Source organism: Citrus clementina, unplaced genomic scaffold, assembly GCF_000493195.1.
Source record: "Citrus clementina cultivar Clemenules unplaced genomic scaffold, Citrus_clementina_v1.0 scaffold_5, whole genome shotgun sequence".
NCBI lineage: Eukaryota > Viridiplantae > Streptophyta > Magnoliopsida > Sapindales > Rutaceae > Citrus > Citrus x clementina.
This window is the reverse complement of record NW_006262201.1, coordinates 13,138,228-13,158,566: the sequence shown is the minus strand read 5'-3', so window position 1 is coordinate 13,158,566 and position 20,339 is coordinate 13,138,228.

Here is a 20,339-nt window from a genome sequence, read left to right as displayed (position 1 = left end):
TGTCTTTTTGTTTCATTGTTCTGGTTAATGTAAGATTTTGAAAATTAATATAAATTAAGGGCGGCATTCTGTATCATTTACATATATAGCTTTTTTGCACACGTCAATGGTCAATGATAATGGCAACAATGATCACATTATGAAGATTTGTTGGATTTCTTGTTGACGTGTGGATCTCAACCTGAGTAGGAGAAGGAAGGAGGAAAAAGAAAGTACAAGACTCTGAATAATTTTATTATTTAGAAGAAATAAATCTATCAAGAACTGTGCATAAAAATGGAATTTGGTTTCACGTCATGGTTGCTTGAAATTTTGGCATCTGAGTTTGTCCTTACTCATCAATATTTCTTGAATTAAAAAAAAATTAAACTTGTAAATGGTTCTGAATTACTTCTTCCCATATAATAAGTAATATTTTAAAGGAGGTAAAGTCTAGTTGGACAACTTCATCAAGATAGATGTTAAAAAAAAATATTTTAGGTTACATTACCTTCAAAAGTGACTGAATTTATAAAATATTATACCAATTGATTGAGCATTTATGTGGCGTGGCAGACTTGTATTAACATTAATTTGGATGTGTCAAGAACACTCAACGAACAAATTCTATTTGCTTAATTATTATGAGCATCTCCAGAAGTAATAACAATTGATTCTCAATGATCTTTTATATACGTCAACTTGTTTAGCTCAACTAATTAAGAAACGAAACTGCCAGAGATTTCACATGGGCTTGGTTCAATTTAAACATAATATATAGATTTTTAACACTTATTAATTAACACTACAAAGTCGTAAAATTCTGTCGCAGAAGTTAAATATATTACTGTTCAAATTGTATAATCTTTCCCAGATACACACACTAGCTATAAATTGTAATGTAAAGTTCCGAGAAAGATTTCATCGATTTTGCAATAAATTTAACGAAGGAAATACCATAGAAAAGGCTCGAAAAATCGGAAGTACCTTTAATTTTTCTGAAAAAGATCATTCAAAATAATGTTACTAGATGGACCTAGCTAGTAAGTTCAATTCACCTTTTTCTTGTCTTATCATGAATTTGGATAAATGATTTTATGCTTATCTTTATATCTATTATGCAAGGAGTGTTATACATAATAGTATGCGACTATTATTTAATATCATATACATTCTTATATCTTAACTACCAGTTACAACGTTTCGAAAAGATCAACACAAAATCATATTAGCACCGAATGCAAGTCCTCTTATCAGATCAAGCATTGTTCAAAAATAAATTACAAATTAAATAAACTTAATTATCACGACGGGCAAATTTGGATTGTAATGTGACGCTTAAAAACAAGTTCAGAAATATGCTTCACTCAGGTTTTATTGAAAAGGCAAATGTTGAACCACGATGGATGCTTTCAGCTAATTGCCAAGTTTAGGGTAATTGTTGCAGTGGAATATCTGATTATCAATGTATCCAAATATGACTGAACAACTAAATGTTGGTGTTTTATGGCTTCTGATCGTAATTATTATGCATATGGAATCTTGATTTGCTCACTTGCTTTGCGCACCGCAATTGAATTTGGGTGTAAAGCCCACTAATTGAGTTGTTGTTAGGATAAATATTTAAAAAATCAGAAAGCGAAGAATGAATCTAGAAATAAGCTTAATATTCGTCAACGGTATGTGGAGTGAAATGATCCCAAGTAGTAAGATAATGGAGTACATGATTGGATTAATTAGGATTTTAGATAGCATACCATCCGGTGTGTGTGAGAGTAAGTTGTACTTATAGTTCCTTAAAAAAAAAGTACTTATAAATGCAATTAGCGTTACTTTCAAAGATAGGTCTTTCATTTTAAAATTGATTATGCCTATATACATGCTCATACTTTTAGTAGAAAAATAACATTCATTGATACTAAAGCGATAATACTATATTAAAAAGTATTAGTATTTGATTACAGAAGGTATTTTTTCTGCGTTTCACAACTAAATGTCAGTAGTTACTGATGCTATAAAATCATAAACCTTCACTAATACAATGATATTGATTTATAATTTTTATTTTATTTTTATTTTCTTGAATATAAATGGTGTTATTTGTTCTTAGGGCAATATAAAAATTGAACAATTGAAAAAGATTTGGGCTCTTCATTTTTCCTCTTTTCACGAATCATTTCTCTTTCACGAATCATTTCGGTTTTCGGTTCGATTTTATCAATTTTTGGTTTCGTTGAAAAATCATTTCAGTTTGGTTCGGTTCGGTTTTATAATTTAGTTTGGTTTCGCATTGATAATTCTAATTGCAATACGGGTTAAATTGTAATACGGTTTAGATTACAAATTCGTGGGTTATAGTAACTATGGTAAAAATGAACAAATAAAACAATAGATAATGAAATATTCAACAAACGATGAAGTCTTCAGGTTATTAAGACACCAAATTCAAAACTATAAAGTGCATAATAAATTAAACAACAATAAAGGAAACAACTTAATCCAAATAAATAATAATAAACATAAATTATTAAATAAATAAAAATGGAAATTAAGAAGTCGAAGCCGTAACCATTACACACGCCATTGACTCCATCGACCAGCCATCCATGGACAAAGACCACTGATGGGCGGAAGTGGCCACCATGCCACCAATCAGCAGGCCCAAAATCCACCCCAGCCCCATAAATTCTAAAACCTTAGAATACATACCCAATAGCCCACTCCAACCACTATTTTAGCCATCGTTGGCGGTGTTCCCTTGTTGACGAAACTATCATTGAACCCAGAGCTCTAACACCAGCCACCTCTTTCCTTCCAACCACCTCAAAACCCACAAAACCTACCACCTATCTTATGAAGGGAAAGAGGAGAGGCTGAGAGATAGTTTTAAACTTTTAGCTTTAGGGTTTGTTTTGATTTGTTTTAGTTTTTATTTCGGGTGATTGTTTTTCTCTTTTTTTTTTTTCATTTTGCAATTTTTTTTTTTTTATAACCCATTCGGTTTGGGTTAACTTAAACCGAGTTGCCAAACCGAACGGTTTCACACATTCGCACCATTTGATTTTTAAGGTCAACCCAAACCGAATTGAAAACCGAATAAAAGTTTAGGTTTGGTTTGATTCGGGTTAATTTGAATTGAACGGCCACCCTTACATTCTACCAACACTAAAAGGCTAGATCCTAAATCTAAATTAAAAAAAAAACCAAAAATGATATATGGAAGAAAAACCAAAACCAAAACCAAAGCAAAACGCTCAACCTAACACACTTCAATCCCAAAAACCCTCAAAGCATTTCAAAGCCAAAGTCATTTCCCACTTCAATCCCTCATCCAAACCGAAAACATACATCAAAGGATAAAATCATTGTTGAAGCTGAATTTCAAATACAAAAAAATCAAACAAAAATTGATGCACAACGAAATTTTTTTGAAGAGAAGTTGCTTTCAGCTCTTCACGCTTACCATAAGTCCCTTAACTTCACTATAAATTGCTTTTCTCTTCTCTTAGTTATCCTTCTTTTTTTTTTGGGAGGGCTAGGTGAATAGAAAACTCTAGGTTGTAAGTTTCTGCAATTGTAAATGTTCAATTTCACAATCATGTTTTGCCATGCTAAATCTTAGTCTTCCTTTCTTCGCTTCACTCTACTTTAATTAAGGTTTTACTTTATTTATTGCTGATTTTTTTTTATCTTCTAACTTGTAGGATAAAGATGGTAATGTCGTCTATAAAGATGGGAAAACCCTAATACATATAAATGAATTTTGTTTTATATCAGATGATTTGACTTTAGAATGTGATATGTTTGAATTTGATAGAGGAAGAAGGAAAAGGAAAGAAAAGATGATATGGCTTTCAATATGCTTACCCCTGTATTGAAGACACTGTTGATTATATATAATAGTCTTTACAATAGTGGAAGAATAACAAACAAGATTAAAAATACAGAAATCAACTTCCTACTAAGCTAAAGATCAACACATCATGAAATTATTGAATAAAACCCACAAACTAATACATTTGGTATGACAATTAATTCTAACATTTTTAGTCAGTTGCATGGTTCCATGAATAACGGCTTGCATGGTATTACCATAAACTCGTAGTGTCATTCGTGTGTTCGGAACGCTGTCTTTGGAATGTCTTCATCATTTACTCAAATTTGATGATTTCGTTATTGCAAATCCAATTTGAAGAAAATTTTGGCACCATGCAACTCATCCAACAATTCATCAGTTACAGGTATTAGGAACTTATCTTTAACTGTAATATTGTTTAGGATGCGATAATCCACACAAAATCGTTAGCCTCCATTTGTGTTCCTCACCAACAGGACGAGTGATGAGATTGAGATCTTACTAGCCCTTATCAACCTCAATTGTAAAAGCTCCTGCACCATCTTTTCTATCTTAATCTTTTAGTAATATGGGTAACGATATGGTCGTACACTCACTAGTTCTCAGCTTGGTTGTAAAGGAATATGATGATCATGGGAGCATTTTGGAGAAAAGCTAGTGGGTGGTCAAAAAGATGAGAAAAACAGCTAAGAGACGACTCATATCTAGCGAATGCACCTTTCGCTGGTTAATGCTTGACATACTTTTTTGAAAAAAGAAACTCGTGCTATGTATTCTATTGAGCTCCTTGTCAATTAAAGTTGCGATGCTAGTTTGGCCAATCCGTGCCGACTTTGAAAGTTATGGTTAGCTTTTTATAATCAGTTTCGATAGGTCCAAGAGTTTCAAGCCACAATACTCCTAAGACCAAATGGCATGCAACGACTGGAAGGACATAGTGATTAGATGTCCTTGAATGATGAGAGTAAGCACTTGACACTACTCAACATACTCTATTTTTTCTCGGTTTGCAATCATAACTTGAAACTTATTATCTTTGACCACTAGTAACCCCGAACTTGGAGACTATAGATTGATCAATGAAGTTGTGAGTGCTACCGCCATCTATCAATATTGTTACTTCCTTATTTTTTAGCTTGCCTAGGAGGCATATGGTTTATGGATGTTTCGTTCTTGCCATTGCGTGAAAAGAAATCTCTGGTATGATTTCCTGAGTGTCTTTTTCTATTTGGATGTTATTGAAGTCTTCACTTCTTGAATGAGGCAAGTTTTCGACCATAAATAATTATGGTCGCTCACAGTAGTGGCATGAAGTGAACTTCTCATCACAATAGTAACATAACCCCTTTTCGTGTCTTTCACTTGCCTCTTGATTGATGATAAGCGGAATGTTGCTGACGGTGTCATGAGATTTTCATTCAGGTGCTGATTTGGAAGGGGTCCTAACACACCAGCTGTTGGGTTGAGTACTAGTCTTTGCGTGACTATTGTGGATTAGGAGCGGATTGGTTGGGTCAATTTCTATAGTAATTGGTTTCACTCCTCAATTACTCGTGTCATTCTTATATGACCTTATTTAATTTTCATGTCCAAACATATGTCATTGTTGAGTCCTGTAATAAAGCAACCAATTAAAAAATTTTCAGGCAAGCCATCAACTTGGTGTGAAAGTCTTTTAAAAGTTTTTCGATATGCTACCACTGACGAGGTTTGTTTAAGGCGAGTCAAAACTTTTGACGGGCCCTCCTAATATGTTGGTCCAAAACAGAGGGGGGATACTACCTTAGTGAATTCTTCCCATATGAATGGTCCACAAAATTTTGTCAACCTCCTATGCCACTGTAAAGCAATGCCTTTTATGTGAAACGATGCTAGCTGAGATCAAAATATTGCTTTACCTTGTGAACCCAGCTAGTTGGGTCCTCATTGTTGAACCTTGGGAAGTCCAACTTGAGGTGATGATGGGGTGTTAATGGTGATTAGGACGTTCATTGGCAGCATTTGAACAAGAGGTTTCTTTAATTGCAAATGGGTTGGTTTCAGGTTGGTTGGAACTTAGGTTACGATAATGAGGAAAAGTTTGAAGGTTGGTTAGCACAGCTTGCAAGGCAGCATTAACTTGATCAAAACTTGTTTCGTGCTAAGCTAAAGTTGTGGTGACGTCATTGCGGAAGTTTGCATTTGTTTTGTTGCGAGTGTCCATGGTTGGAACCGGGATCTGATACCACTGATACGTTTGAATTTTATATAGGAAGAAAAAAAGAGAAAGAAAAGATTATTTGGCTTTCAATCTGCTTACTCCTTCATTGAAGGCATTGTCAACTATATATAATAGCCTTTACAATACTTGCAGAATAACAAACAATACTAAAAATTAGGAAACCAACTTCCCACTAAGCTAAAGATCAGCAGATCATGGAATTATCGAACAAAACCTATAATTGAACGAAACCTACAAACTCATAAATTTGATATAACAACTAATTCTAAGACGCTCAGTCAGTTGCATGTCCCTATGAATAATAGCATTAATAATAGCTTGCATGGCTCCATGAATAATGGCAAGTATAAGAATGCCCAAAATATATTTACAAAGGAAAATGCACCAAAATAACAACATTGAGGTTTGTCTTTCATGCTTGATTTGCTTTAAATTGTTTATCTACTACTTATTAAAGGGAGTTGAAATAAACAATACTAAGTCTCAAGTCATACTACAAGAAAAATCAGTTTTAGTAGCATTATGTGTTAACATGAATACGTTAATAATATTGATTTTAATGATTACAAACTTTAAATATTTTTTGTTTAAAATATTGGAGCTATTCCTTAATAAACGAGAGCCTTATAAACATTCCAATTATATTCATAAAAGATGGATCACTGTTAAAATTCAAATTAGAAAATGATTCTCTGCAAAATCTGACTTAAACTGTGATTCTGGAAATAAACGGTGAACCGTTTATTTAAACAGTTAATCGATTAAAACCAGAGAGCAATATATTGCCTAAGCTCTAACTGATTAAGAAAAATGGAAAACACAAAAAGCTGGGAAGGCTACTGAAATTTAACGGCGAATTGTTTATTTAAACGGTTAACCGATAAAATCCAGAATGAAAGATTGTACCTGGAAACAAATGGCAAAAGCTAAACTGAAACGAATAAGGCTAACTTGTTTTGCAGGTAACTGGAAATAAACGGGGAACCGTTAATTACAAACGACTAACCGATAATTTCCAGAGAGTTCATTTCATGCAAATCCTTAACCGTTTAATATAAACGGATAATTGATGTTCATCTTGCAGGTCTCTGGGAATTAACAGCGAAAGGGTAACCATAAACAGCAAACTGTTTATTTAAAAATTGGCCCAACGGTAACTTTGATCAGCCTAAACGGATAACCGTTAATGGTTAACGGCGAACCGTTTTTGAGTAGACAGTCTATAACAACTAGTTTTTCAGCTCCAAGTATAAATAAACTCATTCAAATTCAAACAAGATTAATCACAACACGACCATTGAGCTTATATTTGAGAATACAATCTTCATAGAGCTTTAAAACACATTCTTGCTTCATCTATTCACACATTGGGCATTGATTTGTAATCTTAAATATTGTGTGGGAGAAAAACAATTTTTAATCTTTTACTTTGAGTGATTGTAAGTGTTAGGATACACTTGGGTTAAGAGATTGAGAATAATCTCTTGTTGTAAAAGGTTCATTGACACATTGGAAGTCAAGTGTAAGCATTTGAAGCCTTGGAGGCTTGCTTAGTGAAATCCTCAAGCCCGTAAAGCTTAGAGGCATGGACGTAAGCGAGGTTGGTCGAACCATGTAAAAATCTCCGTGTTTAAATCTCTCTTCCCTTATCTTTTTATATTGCAATTGATTTAATTGTTATTTCATTAAATTCATTTTAGATTTGCTTAATAATTTGTTTTAGAATCAAATAATTTTCTAGAATCCCAATTCACCCACCCTCTTGGGTTGCACACTTGTATTTTATTTGGTATCAGAGCGTGGTTCTCTTGTTAGGACTTAACCGTCGAAAGTAAAAGATCCATGGCAACCCAAAATGACTCAACCTTTAGGAAAAGACAGTCCACAACTAGACCACCGTTCTTTGACGGAAACGACTACCCATATTGAAAAACTAGGATGAGAATTTATTTATAAGCACTAGATTATGAAATTTGGAAAGTTGTATGTGATGGTCTGTTTTTGCCCCTAAATAAAAATGAAGTCGGGGAAGATATTCCAAAACCTTCAAGGGAATGAAATGAATTGGAAAATAGAAAAGTTTCTCTAAATTCTAAAGCTATGAATGCTTTATTTTGTGCACTTGATAAAAAAGAATTTCATCGAGTATCTAGTTGTGAAAGTGCTAATGAAATTTGGCACAAACTTGAAGTAGTCTATAAAGGCACAAATCAAGTGAAAGAGTAAAAAATTAGTAGGTACACTAAACAATATGAGTTGTTCCAAATGGAACAAAATGAGGGTGTGTATTCTATGTATACGAGATTTACGGACATAGTAAACACTCTAGGAGCCCAATGAAATGTCTTCTCAAATAGCGAGAAAATTAAGAAAATCATTAGGTCACTTCCAAAAGAATGGAGACCTAAAAGAACTGCTATTAAAGAGGCCAAAGATTTAAATACTTTACCTCTTGATGATTTAATTGGTTCTCTCATTTCATATGAAGAAGATTTGGCCGCAGAAAAAGGGCATGAGGAGAAGAAGAAAAACATTGCTCTCAAAGCTTTAAAATATAAGAGTGATGGGGAGAATGAACTGGATGATGAAGAGCTGGCCATGTTAGCATGGAGGTTTAGAAAATTCTTTAAGAAAACCGGAGAGTGAAGAAATTTCAGAAACTTTAAGAACCAAAGGGAGAAGAAAGAGGTAATCACATGCTATGAATGCAAGAAGCCTGGCTATATAAGATCGAAGTGCCCACTTATCAACAAACTCAAGAAGAAAGGCATGGTTGTAACTTGGGATGATAGCAAAGAAGATTCAAGTAATGAAGAAGGGTCGCAAGAAGTATCAAATCTAGCGCTTATGGCAATAGAAGGGGATGATGATCTCAATGAGGTAAGTGATCCCACCTATGATGAATTGTATGATGCTTTTAAAGAATTGAATAATGAGTTGATGAAGATTGGTAAAAAGAATGTATGTCTTGAAAAGGAAATGACAAAGCTTAAAAATAAAAATGAATCTCTAAATGCAAGAATTGCATGCCTAGAAGTAGAGAACAAAACATTGCATGATGAAATTGCATTATCAAATGAGAAACCTATCATCTCACATGAGCATTTAGAATCACACATAGATGATTTGAAAAATGAAAACCAAATGCTTAAGAAAAAGAGCAATGAGTTGAATGAGATTGTTTTGAAATTTAAAAATGGGCAAAAGATGTTGGATTATATGTTTAACTCACAAAAATGTGTTTTTGATAAAGGTGGACTTGGGTATAAGCCTACCTTGAAGCAAAAGTATTATAAGAATTATTTTGTTAAAGCTACCTCCACAAGTAATCATAAGATTGTATGTCATTTTTGTAATCAAGATGGTCATATGAAAAATAGGTGTCCAGTAAAAAGAAATGCATATTATGGTATGAAATGCATTTGGGTTCCAAAAGGAATCACTACTAACTCTCAAGGACCCAAAAAACTTTGGGTACCTAAAACTTGAGATTTTCTTTGTAGGGCTTGAAGAAGAAGAAAAATAAATGGTACTTGGACAGTAGTTGTTCAAGGCACATGACCGGAAACTATGCATGGTTCTCAAGCTTCACCAAAATTGAAAATGGTGGAGACGTATCTTTTGGAGACAACTCAAAAGGAAAAATTCTTGGAATTGGAAATGTTGGTAAAGTTTCCTCAACTCTAATTGAGAATGTATGTTTGGTTGAGAACTTGAAACACAACTTAATTAGTATTAGTCAATTATGCGACAAAGGTTATAAAGTTATATTTGATAAATTTAGTTGTATTATTGAGAATTCATGTGATGGTAAGATCTTATTTGTTGGGAATATATGTGGTAATGTTTATATCATTGACATAGAATGTGCATCTACTCTTGATAAATATTTTTCGGCATTGCATGATGATAATTGGTTATGACATAGAAGGTTAGGACATGCAAGTATGGATTTGATTTCGAAAATTTTGAAAAATGATTTAGTTAAAGGTCTTCCAAAAATTGGTTTTCAAAAAGATAAGATTTGTGAAACTTGTCAATTTGGAAAACAAATCAGAACATCTTTCAAAAATAAAAATCATATTTCTACTTCAAAACCATTTCAATTTCTTCACATAGATTTATTTGGGCCTTCTAGATATGTTAGTCTAAATGGCAAATATTATGCATTTGTGATAGTGGGTGATTATTCTAGATATACATGGGTATTATTCTTAGCTAATAAGGATGATGCTATTGATGCCTTTAAAGTGCTTTGTAAGAAAATTCAAAATGAAAAGGGGTATGGTATTGCATGCATTAGGAGTGATCATGGAGGAGAGTTTGAAAATCATGCATTTGAGACTTTTTGTAATGATTTTGGTATTGAGCATCAATTTTCATCACTTAGAACTCCACAACAAAATGGAGTTGTTGAGAGAAAGAATAGATTCATTCAAGAAATGGCTAGGATTATGTTGAATGAAAATTCATTGCCTAAGTATTTTTGGGCCGAGGCCGTCAACACCGCTTGTTATGTTTTAAATCGTGTGTTGATTAGACATAAGCTTAACAAAACTCCATATGAGCTTTGGAAACATAGAAAACCCAATATTGGTTATTTCAAAGTTTTTGGATACAAATGTTTTATTTTGAATACAAAAGACAATCTTGGCAAATTTGATCCAAAATCTAATGTTGATATTTTTCTTGGATATTCAAACTCAAGCAAAGCTTATAGAGTTTATAACAAAAATATACTAGTTGTAGAAGAATCTATGCATGTTACTTTTGATGAATCTAATCCCTCATCTACGGAGAAAGTTGTTGTTGATAATGATGTAGATGAAGACTTACAAAAAGAATCATCAAAAGATAATCAAAAGGACGTGTCTCATGGGAATCAAGATGAGCAACATGAAGAAATGAATGTAGAGCAAAATGAAGGTACTTCTCAATCACTCCCCAAAGAGTGGAGGTATATTTCTTCTCACCCTAAGGATGTAATTTTAGGAGATCCCTCATGAGGTGTTACAACTAGATCATCACTTAGAAATACTTATGAGCATAATGCATTTATTCTTAAATTGAACCCAAATCCTTTGCGGATGCGGAAAATGATGAATCTTGGATTATGGCAATGCAAGAGGAGTTAAATCAATTTGAAAGAAACAATGTGTGGGAATTAGTTCCTAAACCGGAACATCAATCCGTCATAGGTACTAAATGGATATTTAGAAATAAGATGGATGAATCCGGTGTGGTTGTAAGGAATAAAGCTATATTAGTGGCTCAAGGTTACAACTAAGAAGAAGGAATTAATTTTTATGAAATATTTGCACCCGTAGCTAGACTAGAATTAATTAGAATGTTGTTGGCATTTGCATGTCATAAAGATTTCATTTTATTTCAAATGGATGTGAAAAGTGCCTTTTTGAATGGTTTTATAATGGAAAAAAGTGTATGTAAAACAACCCCTTGGTTTTGAAAATGAAAAATTTTCAAATCATGTTTATAAGTTATTTAAAGTTTTGTATGGCTTAAAACAAGCACGTAGAGCATGGTATAATAGGCTTAAGAATTTCTTGTTAGAAAATAATTTTTCAATGGGTAAAGCGGATACTACTCTCTTTGTCAAACATAAGGACAAAGACATACTTGTTGTTCAAATTTATGTTGATGATATTATTTTTGGTTCTACTAATGAATTGTTGTGTAAAGAATTTTCATCTTGTATGAGTAATGAATTTGAAATGAGTATGATGGGAGAGTTAAAGTACTTCCTTGGGCTGCAAATAAAACAAAATGAGGAATGAATTTTCATAAATCAAGCCAAGTATGTAAAAGATCTACTAAAAAGATTCGGCATTGATGACTCAAAGAACAAAAACACTCTAATGAGCACAACAACCAAACTTGACAAAGATGAAAAATGCAAGGAAGTGGATATCAAAATGTATCGAGGTATGATCAGATCTTTACTTTATTTAACTGCAAGTAGACCCGATATCATGTTTAGTGTATGTTTATGCGCAAGATTTCAATCATGTCCTAAGGAATCCCATTTGCTTGCTGTTAAAAGAATTTTCTGTTATTTGAGTGGAACCATAGATATCGGCCTTTGGTATCCTAGGGGAACTCATATAGATTTAACATGCTATTCCGATGCGGACTTTGCCGGTTATAAAGTTGATAGGAAAAGCACTAGTGGAACTTGCTATATTCTAGGTCACTCACTTATTTCATGGTTTAGCAAGAAACAAAATTCTGTTGCACTTTCAACTACCGAGGCTGAATATATAGCTGCAGGAAGTTGTTGTACACAAGCTCTTTGGATGAAACAAATACTTAGAGACTATTGTATTAACCTAGAACAAATTTCTATTAAGTGCGATAATACTAGTGCTATAAATCTTTCAAAGAATCTCATTCAACACTCTAGAACGAAGCATATAGAAATAAGACATCATTTTTTGAGAGATCATGTTCAAAAGGGAGATATTGCATTAGAGTTTATTTCTACAGAAAAAAAACTCGCCGATATTTTTACCAAACCCCTTGGCGAAGAACAATTTTCAAAAATTCGGCATGAACTTGGGATGATGAAATTTTCGCATTAACGTCTCTATTCATGCTATTGAGTATATTGAATTGATTGACTTATTGGTGATTTAATATTTATGAAATGCTTAACCTTGATATTCAAATAATGTGTTTGCTTTGTTAATTCTTGATTGATTATATGAATTAATTGCTTGAATACATGTTCATGAATCATGCATTAAAATGACTCATAAAACATTTTTAGATTAATTAAATGATCTTGGAATGTATTATATGCTGGCAAAAAATTAAATCAAATGTGTGAAATTATAGATAAAATAAACGGATAACCGTTTAAAATAAACGGATAACCATTTAAAATAAACGGTGAACCGTTTTATTCCAGAAACGAGATTATAATGTCTGTCTTTTTACCCTTTCATCGTTTGATGCAATCGGTAAACCGTTTAAAAATAAAGAGCTCTCAAGCAGTTACTCCTTAGCCGTTAAGAGCTTAACCTTTCACCGTTTCCCATTCTTTAGCCTCTGAAAGTTAACCCTTAACCGTTTAAATAAACGGTTAACCGTTTTCATGAGTATAAAACTGTTCAAAGGTTTTTCTTCTCATTCTCCAGTTGCCCTTTCACTGTTTCGACCATTGTTGCGTAGCCGAAGCTTCATCTGCCCTCAAACCTTCATTTTTCTTATTTTTCTTGCCAAATCAAACCTATAACATCATTTCTTATCCCCTTTAGAACACTTTCACCGATTCAAATCTTCAAATCAAGCCCAAAATTGAAAAATCCCAAATCTAAACCCTAAGTGCATCCATTCAGGTTTCTTATTTTTTAACCTGATTCTTGCCATTCTTCAACCAAATTGAGCCTCAAAATCACATCCTTTACTCATTCCTAAATAAATAATCGGTTCATCTTCTTCTCATCACATCTCTCCCGAAATTTTCAAACTCCCTTATTCTTCACCATGGCTGCACCCCCTCGGAGAAATCTCAGGAGAAAATCTGTGCCTCCAAGGAATCCTATACCACCACGGGAAGTCTTTGAATTCGCAAGAATTCATTTCCTTATGCCTTCCTTGGCCAAGCGGTTCGAGGATCGCTTCAATGGTCGAAAAGTACCTGACTCTTCTTATGTTGAAATAGATGATTTCAGTACCTTAGTTGTATGTGGTAGAAGCATTAGGGATATGCTTCAGCCTTGGGAGTCTGCCATTGACTTTGATGACCGAGTTTATACCAATTTAGTGTGAGTCTTTTATTCGAACATGGAAATCTCCGCAACTCGCCTAGATAGGATAGTTACTCAAGTCGGCGATGTGCCTATAGAATTTGATGATGAGGACCTAAATGGCTTTCTAGGTATCTCTAGTGAGGGTCATGAAATTTATACCTCTAGGAAAGCCCTTTCTTTTAACGGTTTTAGTCATGTTGATGGAGTCCGTAATATTTGTCGCCGTTGAGACTTGTCTAATGAGATCTGTAATATACCTTTTCGGTCTCAACTTTTACCTATTCAAGTTCGCATTCTTCACACTATTTTACAGCACATAGTGACTCCCAGGAAGGGTCACTCGGATGAGGTTACGAGGTTGGACGTTGGCCTATTAGATAGCCTCATTACAGGTCGTCCCATTAACCTTGGCTATGTTATTGTGCGGCATATGTTGTGTACTCCTGCGGTTAACCACTACTTGCTTCTATATGGCAGTATCATTACTAAGATACTACGATACTTTGAGGTGCCTCTTCTCGATACCGGTTATATGGAGACTAGACGGATTGGTCTCGAGGCCATGACTAGTATCGATTTTTCTAGGATGAATGAAGAGTGGATAAAGACTAAAAACTCCAAAAACTGGGATACCTTGATTGCTCCAGAGGACGATCGGATGCTCAACGATGTCTATCCTCCTGATAAGCTTCCAGATTTTAGATTAGGAGCTCATCATCATCCTCCGCATCACCGTTTTGTCCCCCGGCCTCCAGCTGACTCTGACTCTGAGGAGCATGCGATGGATGCTGACATTTCCTCCTCTTCTGAGCCGCCTCTGGCTCCCGAGTAGCCTCCTGCTCCTAAGCCATCTGTTGTTCCTGAGTAGCCCTCTGCTTTTGAGCCACTTCCAGCTCCAGTTTAGCCCCCTACTTCAGACGCTGTGCAGCAGTTGATTGCTGATGTTCACGGGATTTCGGAGCGGCAGCAGCTGATTCTCGATTGGCTGGACACTTTTTCCCGTGACCACCAGCAGCTACGTTCTAACTTTCAGACCTTCCAGCAGCAGAGCATTGATCAGCAGCTTAAGCTTATAGCTGGACAACACACTCTTCTTCGTTATTTTTGCTATGATCCGGGGAGCACATCTTCTCCACCTCCATAGTTTCTAAGTTCTATTTTCGCATATACACTTCATATTTTGTTTGTTTGTGTGTTGCTATTTATATTTTTATATACACTGCTACCTCTATATAATCTTGATGGATTTTGATGACATGTTTTTGTGATGTTCTTGATGTTGGATGACTTGATATTGGTTGATGAAATTGTTGGTTTATTAGTTGATGGAATTGTTGGTTTGTTGGATGATGGAGTTGTTGTTAATATATTTTGGAAGTGTTTTTAATCTCATTTTTTATTAGTGGTTTTGCTCCATTTTAAGGGGAAACTCTGCCAAATTTTTCGCTCGCCAAAACTGTGTAACTTCTTTCTTCTTCGGATTTACAGATTTCTTTTCTCTCTTTTCTTTTTGATGATGAAGGGGGAGATAATTATGGGGAGATTTAAAATGAATTTTGTTTTTAAAATGTTTCCTTGAGCAAAAATCATTTTATTGGACATTTTTTTATTTGGTCATATATTAAGGGGGAGCAAAATATTAATTGAAGTTTTTCATCATAAAAAAGGGGGAGATTGTTAACATGAATATGTTAATAATATTGATTTTGATGATAACAAACTTTAAATATTTTTTGTTTAAAATATTGGAGCTATTCCTTAATAAATGAGAGCCTTATAAATATTCTAATTATATTCATAGAAGATGGATCACTGTTAAATTTTAAATTGGAAAATGATTCTCTGCAAAATTTGGCTTAAACTGTGATTCTGGAAATAAATGGTGAACCGTTTATTTAAATGGTTAACTGATTAAAACCAAAGAGCAACATATTTCATAAGCTCTAACCGATTAAGAAAAACAAAAAACACAAAAAGCTGGGAAGGCTACTGGAATTTAACGGCGAACCGTTTATTTAAATGGTTAACCGATAAAATCCAGAATGAAAGATTGTACCTAGAAACAAACGGCTAAAGCTTAACTGAAACGGATAAGGCTAACTTGTTTTGCAGGTTACTAGAAACAAACGGCGAACCGTTAATTACAAACGGCTAACCGATAATTTTCAGAGAGGTCATTTCATGCAAATCCTTAACCGTTTAATGTAAACGGATAACTGATGTTCATCTTGCAGGTCTCTGGGAATTAACGGCGAAAGGGTAACCATAAACCGCAAACCGTTTATTTGAAAATTGGTCCAACGGTAACTTTGACCAGCCTAAATGGTTAACCGTTAATGGTTAACGGCGAACCGTTTTCGAGCAGACAGTCTATAACGGCTAGTTTTTTTAGCTCCAAGTATAAATAAGCTCATTCAAATTCAAACAAGATTTATCACAACACGACCATTGAGCTTATATTCGAGAATACAATCTTCATAGAGCTTTAAAACACATTCTTGCTTCATCTATTCATACATTGGGCATTGATTTGTAATCTTAAATATTGTGTGAGAGAAAAATAATTTTTAATCTTTTACTTTGAGTGATTGTAAGTGTTGGGATACACTTGGGTTAAGAGATTGTGAATAATCTCTTGTTGTAAAAGGTTCATTAACACTTTGGAAGTCAAGTGTAAGCATTTGAAGCCTTGAAGGCTTGCTTAGTGAAATCCTCAAGCCCGGAAAGCTTGGAGGCGTGAACGTAGGCGAGGTTGGCCGAACCACGTAAAAATCTCCGTGTTTAAATCTCTCTTCCCTTATCTTTTTATATTGCAATTGATTTAATTGTTATTCCATTAAATTCATTTTAGATTTGCTTGATAATTTATTTTAGAATTAAATAATTTTTTAGAATCCCAATTCACCCCCCCTCTTAGGTTGCATACTTATATTTCATTATGTAGTAGCATTTTATTACAAAATGCTATAAAACGTCAATTTTTTATTACACAATCTAAAAAACGCTACAATTAAATATCTAAGTGATAACATTTTACTTTTTCTAGCATTTTATATTTCATTAATAGCATTTTTTTAAATGTCATATATTACATTAACAAACGTAGCTCTTTTAAAATGCTACGAAGAAACACACCTTTGTAACACTTAAAAAATATTGCGAAAAGAAAAAAAAAGTAAATAAATCTACCGCCAAGATTAGAAACACGCGGGTGCTCTCTTTTCCCAAAATTTTATATTATAATAGGACACCTAAACCCTACATCCCTTCTTTTTCTGTCTTTCTCTATATTCCACCTAAAATCCCCTGATTTTGTCAATTTCTTTTGTTTGCCTGATTTTAACTTAAGTAGCTAGATCTCTCAAAATCAAAAAGTTTTGATCCTTAATTCTTTATTGTCTCAAGGCTTGTTGTTGTTGGGTCTTCCCTCAAATCTTTCTCATGAATATTTGCATGTAAGCTTTAATTTTTTTAATTTAATTTACCGAATTTAGGGTTTTCAATTGTCAATATAGGATTTCTTATGTTGATTCCATTTTATTTGGAGCAATTTCTTATATGTTTGGTTCATTTATTTTTTTTACATTTAGAAGTAATATGTCAAAAACTATGAAAATTCTCATTTGTGCCTTAACAATCCGAAATTTTGTATATCGATCACATAATTGATTTTTTCATCTTAATTATTTCTTTTTAGTTAGCAAATATTGAGGTGGATCTGAAAATTGTATCTTATAAATTTGGGTATATGGACATCTATTAGAATTTAATCTGCGTTCATGCTTTTGGTCTTGTTAGAATCTTTAATTAATTCTCTTTAAGATACTCCATAAACCAAGGTCTGGAAGGGGGAATCTGTATATTCTTAAAAAGTCGGGTTCCTGGCTAAAGGGCATCTTGGAAAAGGTTTTGTCTGTCCCTGCCTCATCTTGCGTGAAACCACATTTTAGTTGTTTCTTGTTGTTAATGTTTACAGCTTGTAGTAGTCTGTAATCATCGGAAAGATTTCTTTGGAAATAATTTTTTAATACCTTTTTTTTCCTTGCTTATTGTGAACTTTCTGTGCTATATTTCAACAAATTGGGTTATGCTGTAGATCCTTTTAAAGTCCCATGATTTCTTAATGATTTTAAGACATGAACTCAATGATGTGTAACGTATCTGGGACTCGATGTACTCACTGAATTATTATTATTATGACTATTGAGGATGATGATAATCATCGTCATCATCCATACAAAACCATGTTCTGTAGAAATTGCAAACTTGTTATATAATTGCCTGATGATGCAAAAAGGGAAAAGCAATAGAGATTAAAATTTAGACTTGTCATTTTAGTATTTCTTTAAAGAGGGTGATCATAGAATCATTCTGTCGGTTTCCAGCTAGACAGTGCATATAGCTAAAGTTTTGCATCAATATTGTGATGTTGTGAAAGAGAGAAATGAGTTTATTGAAGTGTAGTTTCTACAAACTTGGTACTACAACTACTGTACAGTTTCTGAGTTTGAGAATCCGTACTGATTTAATTAGAAGTTGCAGATCTTTAACAGCCAGAATTTTCTCTTGAGCTATAATACTTATGGGTTGCATTGGCATCTTAAAGGAGGGAAGACTTCAGTTGAGGTAGATCTTTATGATGTCTCATTATCTGTGGACTTTCCTTTACTAATTTCAGTTTTGTTGCTTTTATTGGTTGTACTGTGGATTCTGTACTGATTTAATTAGAACCTGCAGATCTTTAACAACTAGAATTTTCTCCTGAGCTACAACATTTATGGGTTGCATTGGCATCTTAAAGGAGGAAGACTTCAATTAAGGTAGATCTTTATGATGTCTCATTATTTATGAACTTTCCTTACTAATTTCAGTTTTGTTGTTTTTGTTGGTTGTATTGTTGATTCTGTTGTTTTGTCACTTCTCTTATTGAGTTGATTTTATTTCTTATATACTTATATCAATCCCTCTGTCTGGTTAGGGTAATGGTTATTGTTGATTTTTCCAACCAATTGATGCTTAAGTGAGATCCATAAGTGAAGATTTATCTTGCCGAATTTAGTCTCATGCACATGGTTTTCTTTTTGCTTTGTTTAAATAAAGATTTAAATCAATCTAAATTTGTTTGTTCTTGGTAGTGTTTAGGTTTTATTTGTTAAGCTAGAAAACTTGAATTTAACTTATTAAATTGGTCATTAGACACAAAAAAGGTTATCAATAAGCCCATATTGCTTGGTTATTTAGATTGTGCCCATACAAAAGGACTAGATGCTGAAAGTTCTCAAAAGTCTCTCAAAATTCGTGATAGCCTCAAGTTTTGTTTATATGATTAGCATTAATACATAATTCCTTTAGGTTAAATTGAATGCACTAGTACTAAAAAAAAGAAGAAAAAATTGTTGCAGAAGGCGATATTTAATTGATACAAAGGCATGAATAAGTTATCATAATTACTCCTTGCATTTGTGTAGTTCATTCATATTCTTAAATTTTTGTCTAACATAGGTACAAACTCCTGTAGAAGATTAATTGGGTAGATGGAATGTGAAGAAAAATAAAATGGCTTCCATGCGAATTACAAAATATAGTTATAGAATTTCTTTATTGGTGCTTGAGTTGATTTATTGCAACATTTGATTTTCATTTCGTACTATGTATTGCTATATTTATCCTTTTGCCATATACTTATTATATCCTTAATGACCTAGCATTTATGGATTGCATTTCAAAGTTGAATGGTTTGGATGAATGTAAGCGTGATTTGAAGTTAAGTACACTTTAATTTTTCTAATTTACTTATATGGGAAACGTTTGTTAAGGAGGCATTATTTTGTTTCTTTTTTATTAACAGAATAAAATTTTTATTTATTTTTAAATTCATAATGCAGGTGATCAAGGATATTCTGCAAAAATGTATTGAAGAGTGAGGACCAATTGAAGATAATATCTAATACTTTTTTAAAGGTCACTAGAAAGTATAGAAGTATGATAGTTGCATACTTATTTTTTGTAAATGTTCTGTAGCTGAAAGTTTAATATATGATTATGGATGTTTAAGTATTTTTATTTTATCAATGAACAATGTATAATTTCTTTTCATCAAAGACTAAAATGATGTATTGAATTAATGAATTGAATGAAGAGCATTGAAATGCTATGATAGCATGATGTTACTGTTTTTATAGCATTTTGTAAAAGTTATGGTAGACATTTGCAAGGGAACTGTACACGATTTGGTAGCATTTTCTAAATGCTCTCTTTGAACAATGATAGCATTCACCTAAAGCGACAAACACTAATTGCATTGCACTAATTCAATGCTATGTATCATAATTTGTGGCATGTAAAAAATGCTACTAATGTGTAATACTTTTAGTTACACCGGCTAACTTAGTATTGTTCAAAATGCTACCATTCACTTTTGGTAGCATTTTTCAGATGCTATCACACACTGTTTTTGTTGTAGTGAATATATCATGTCTAAATTTGATAAAACATTTGCTATACTCAAACA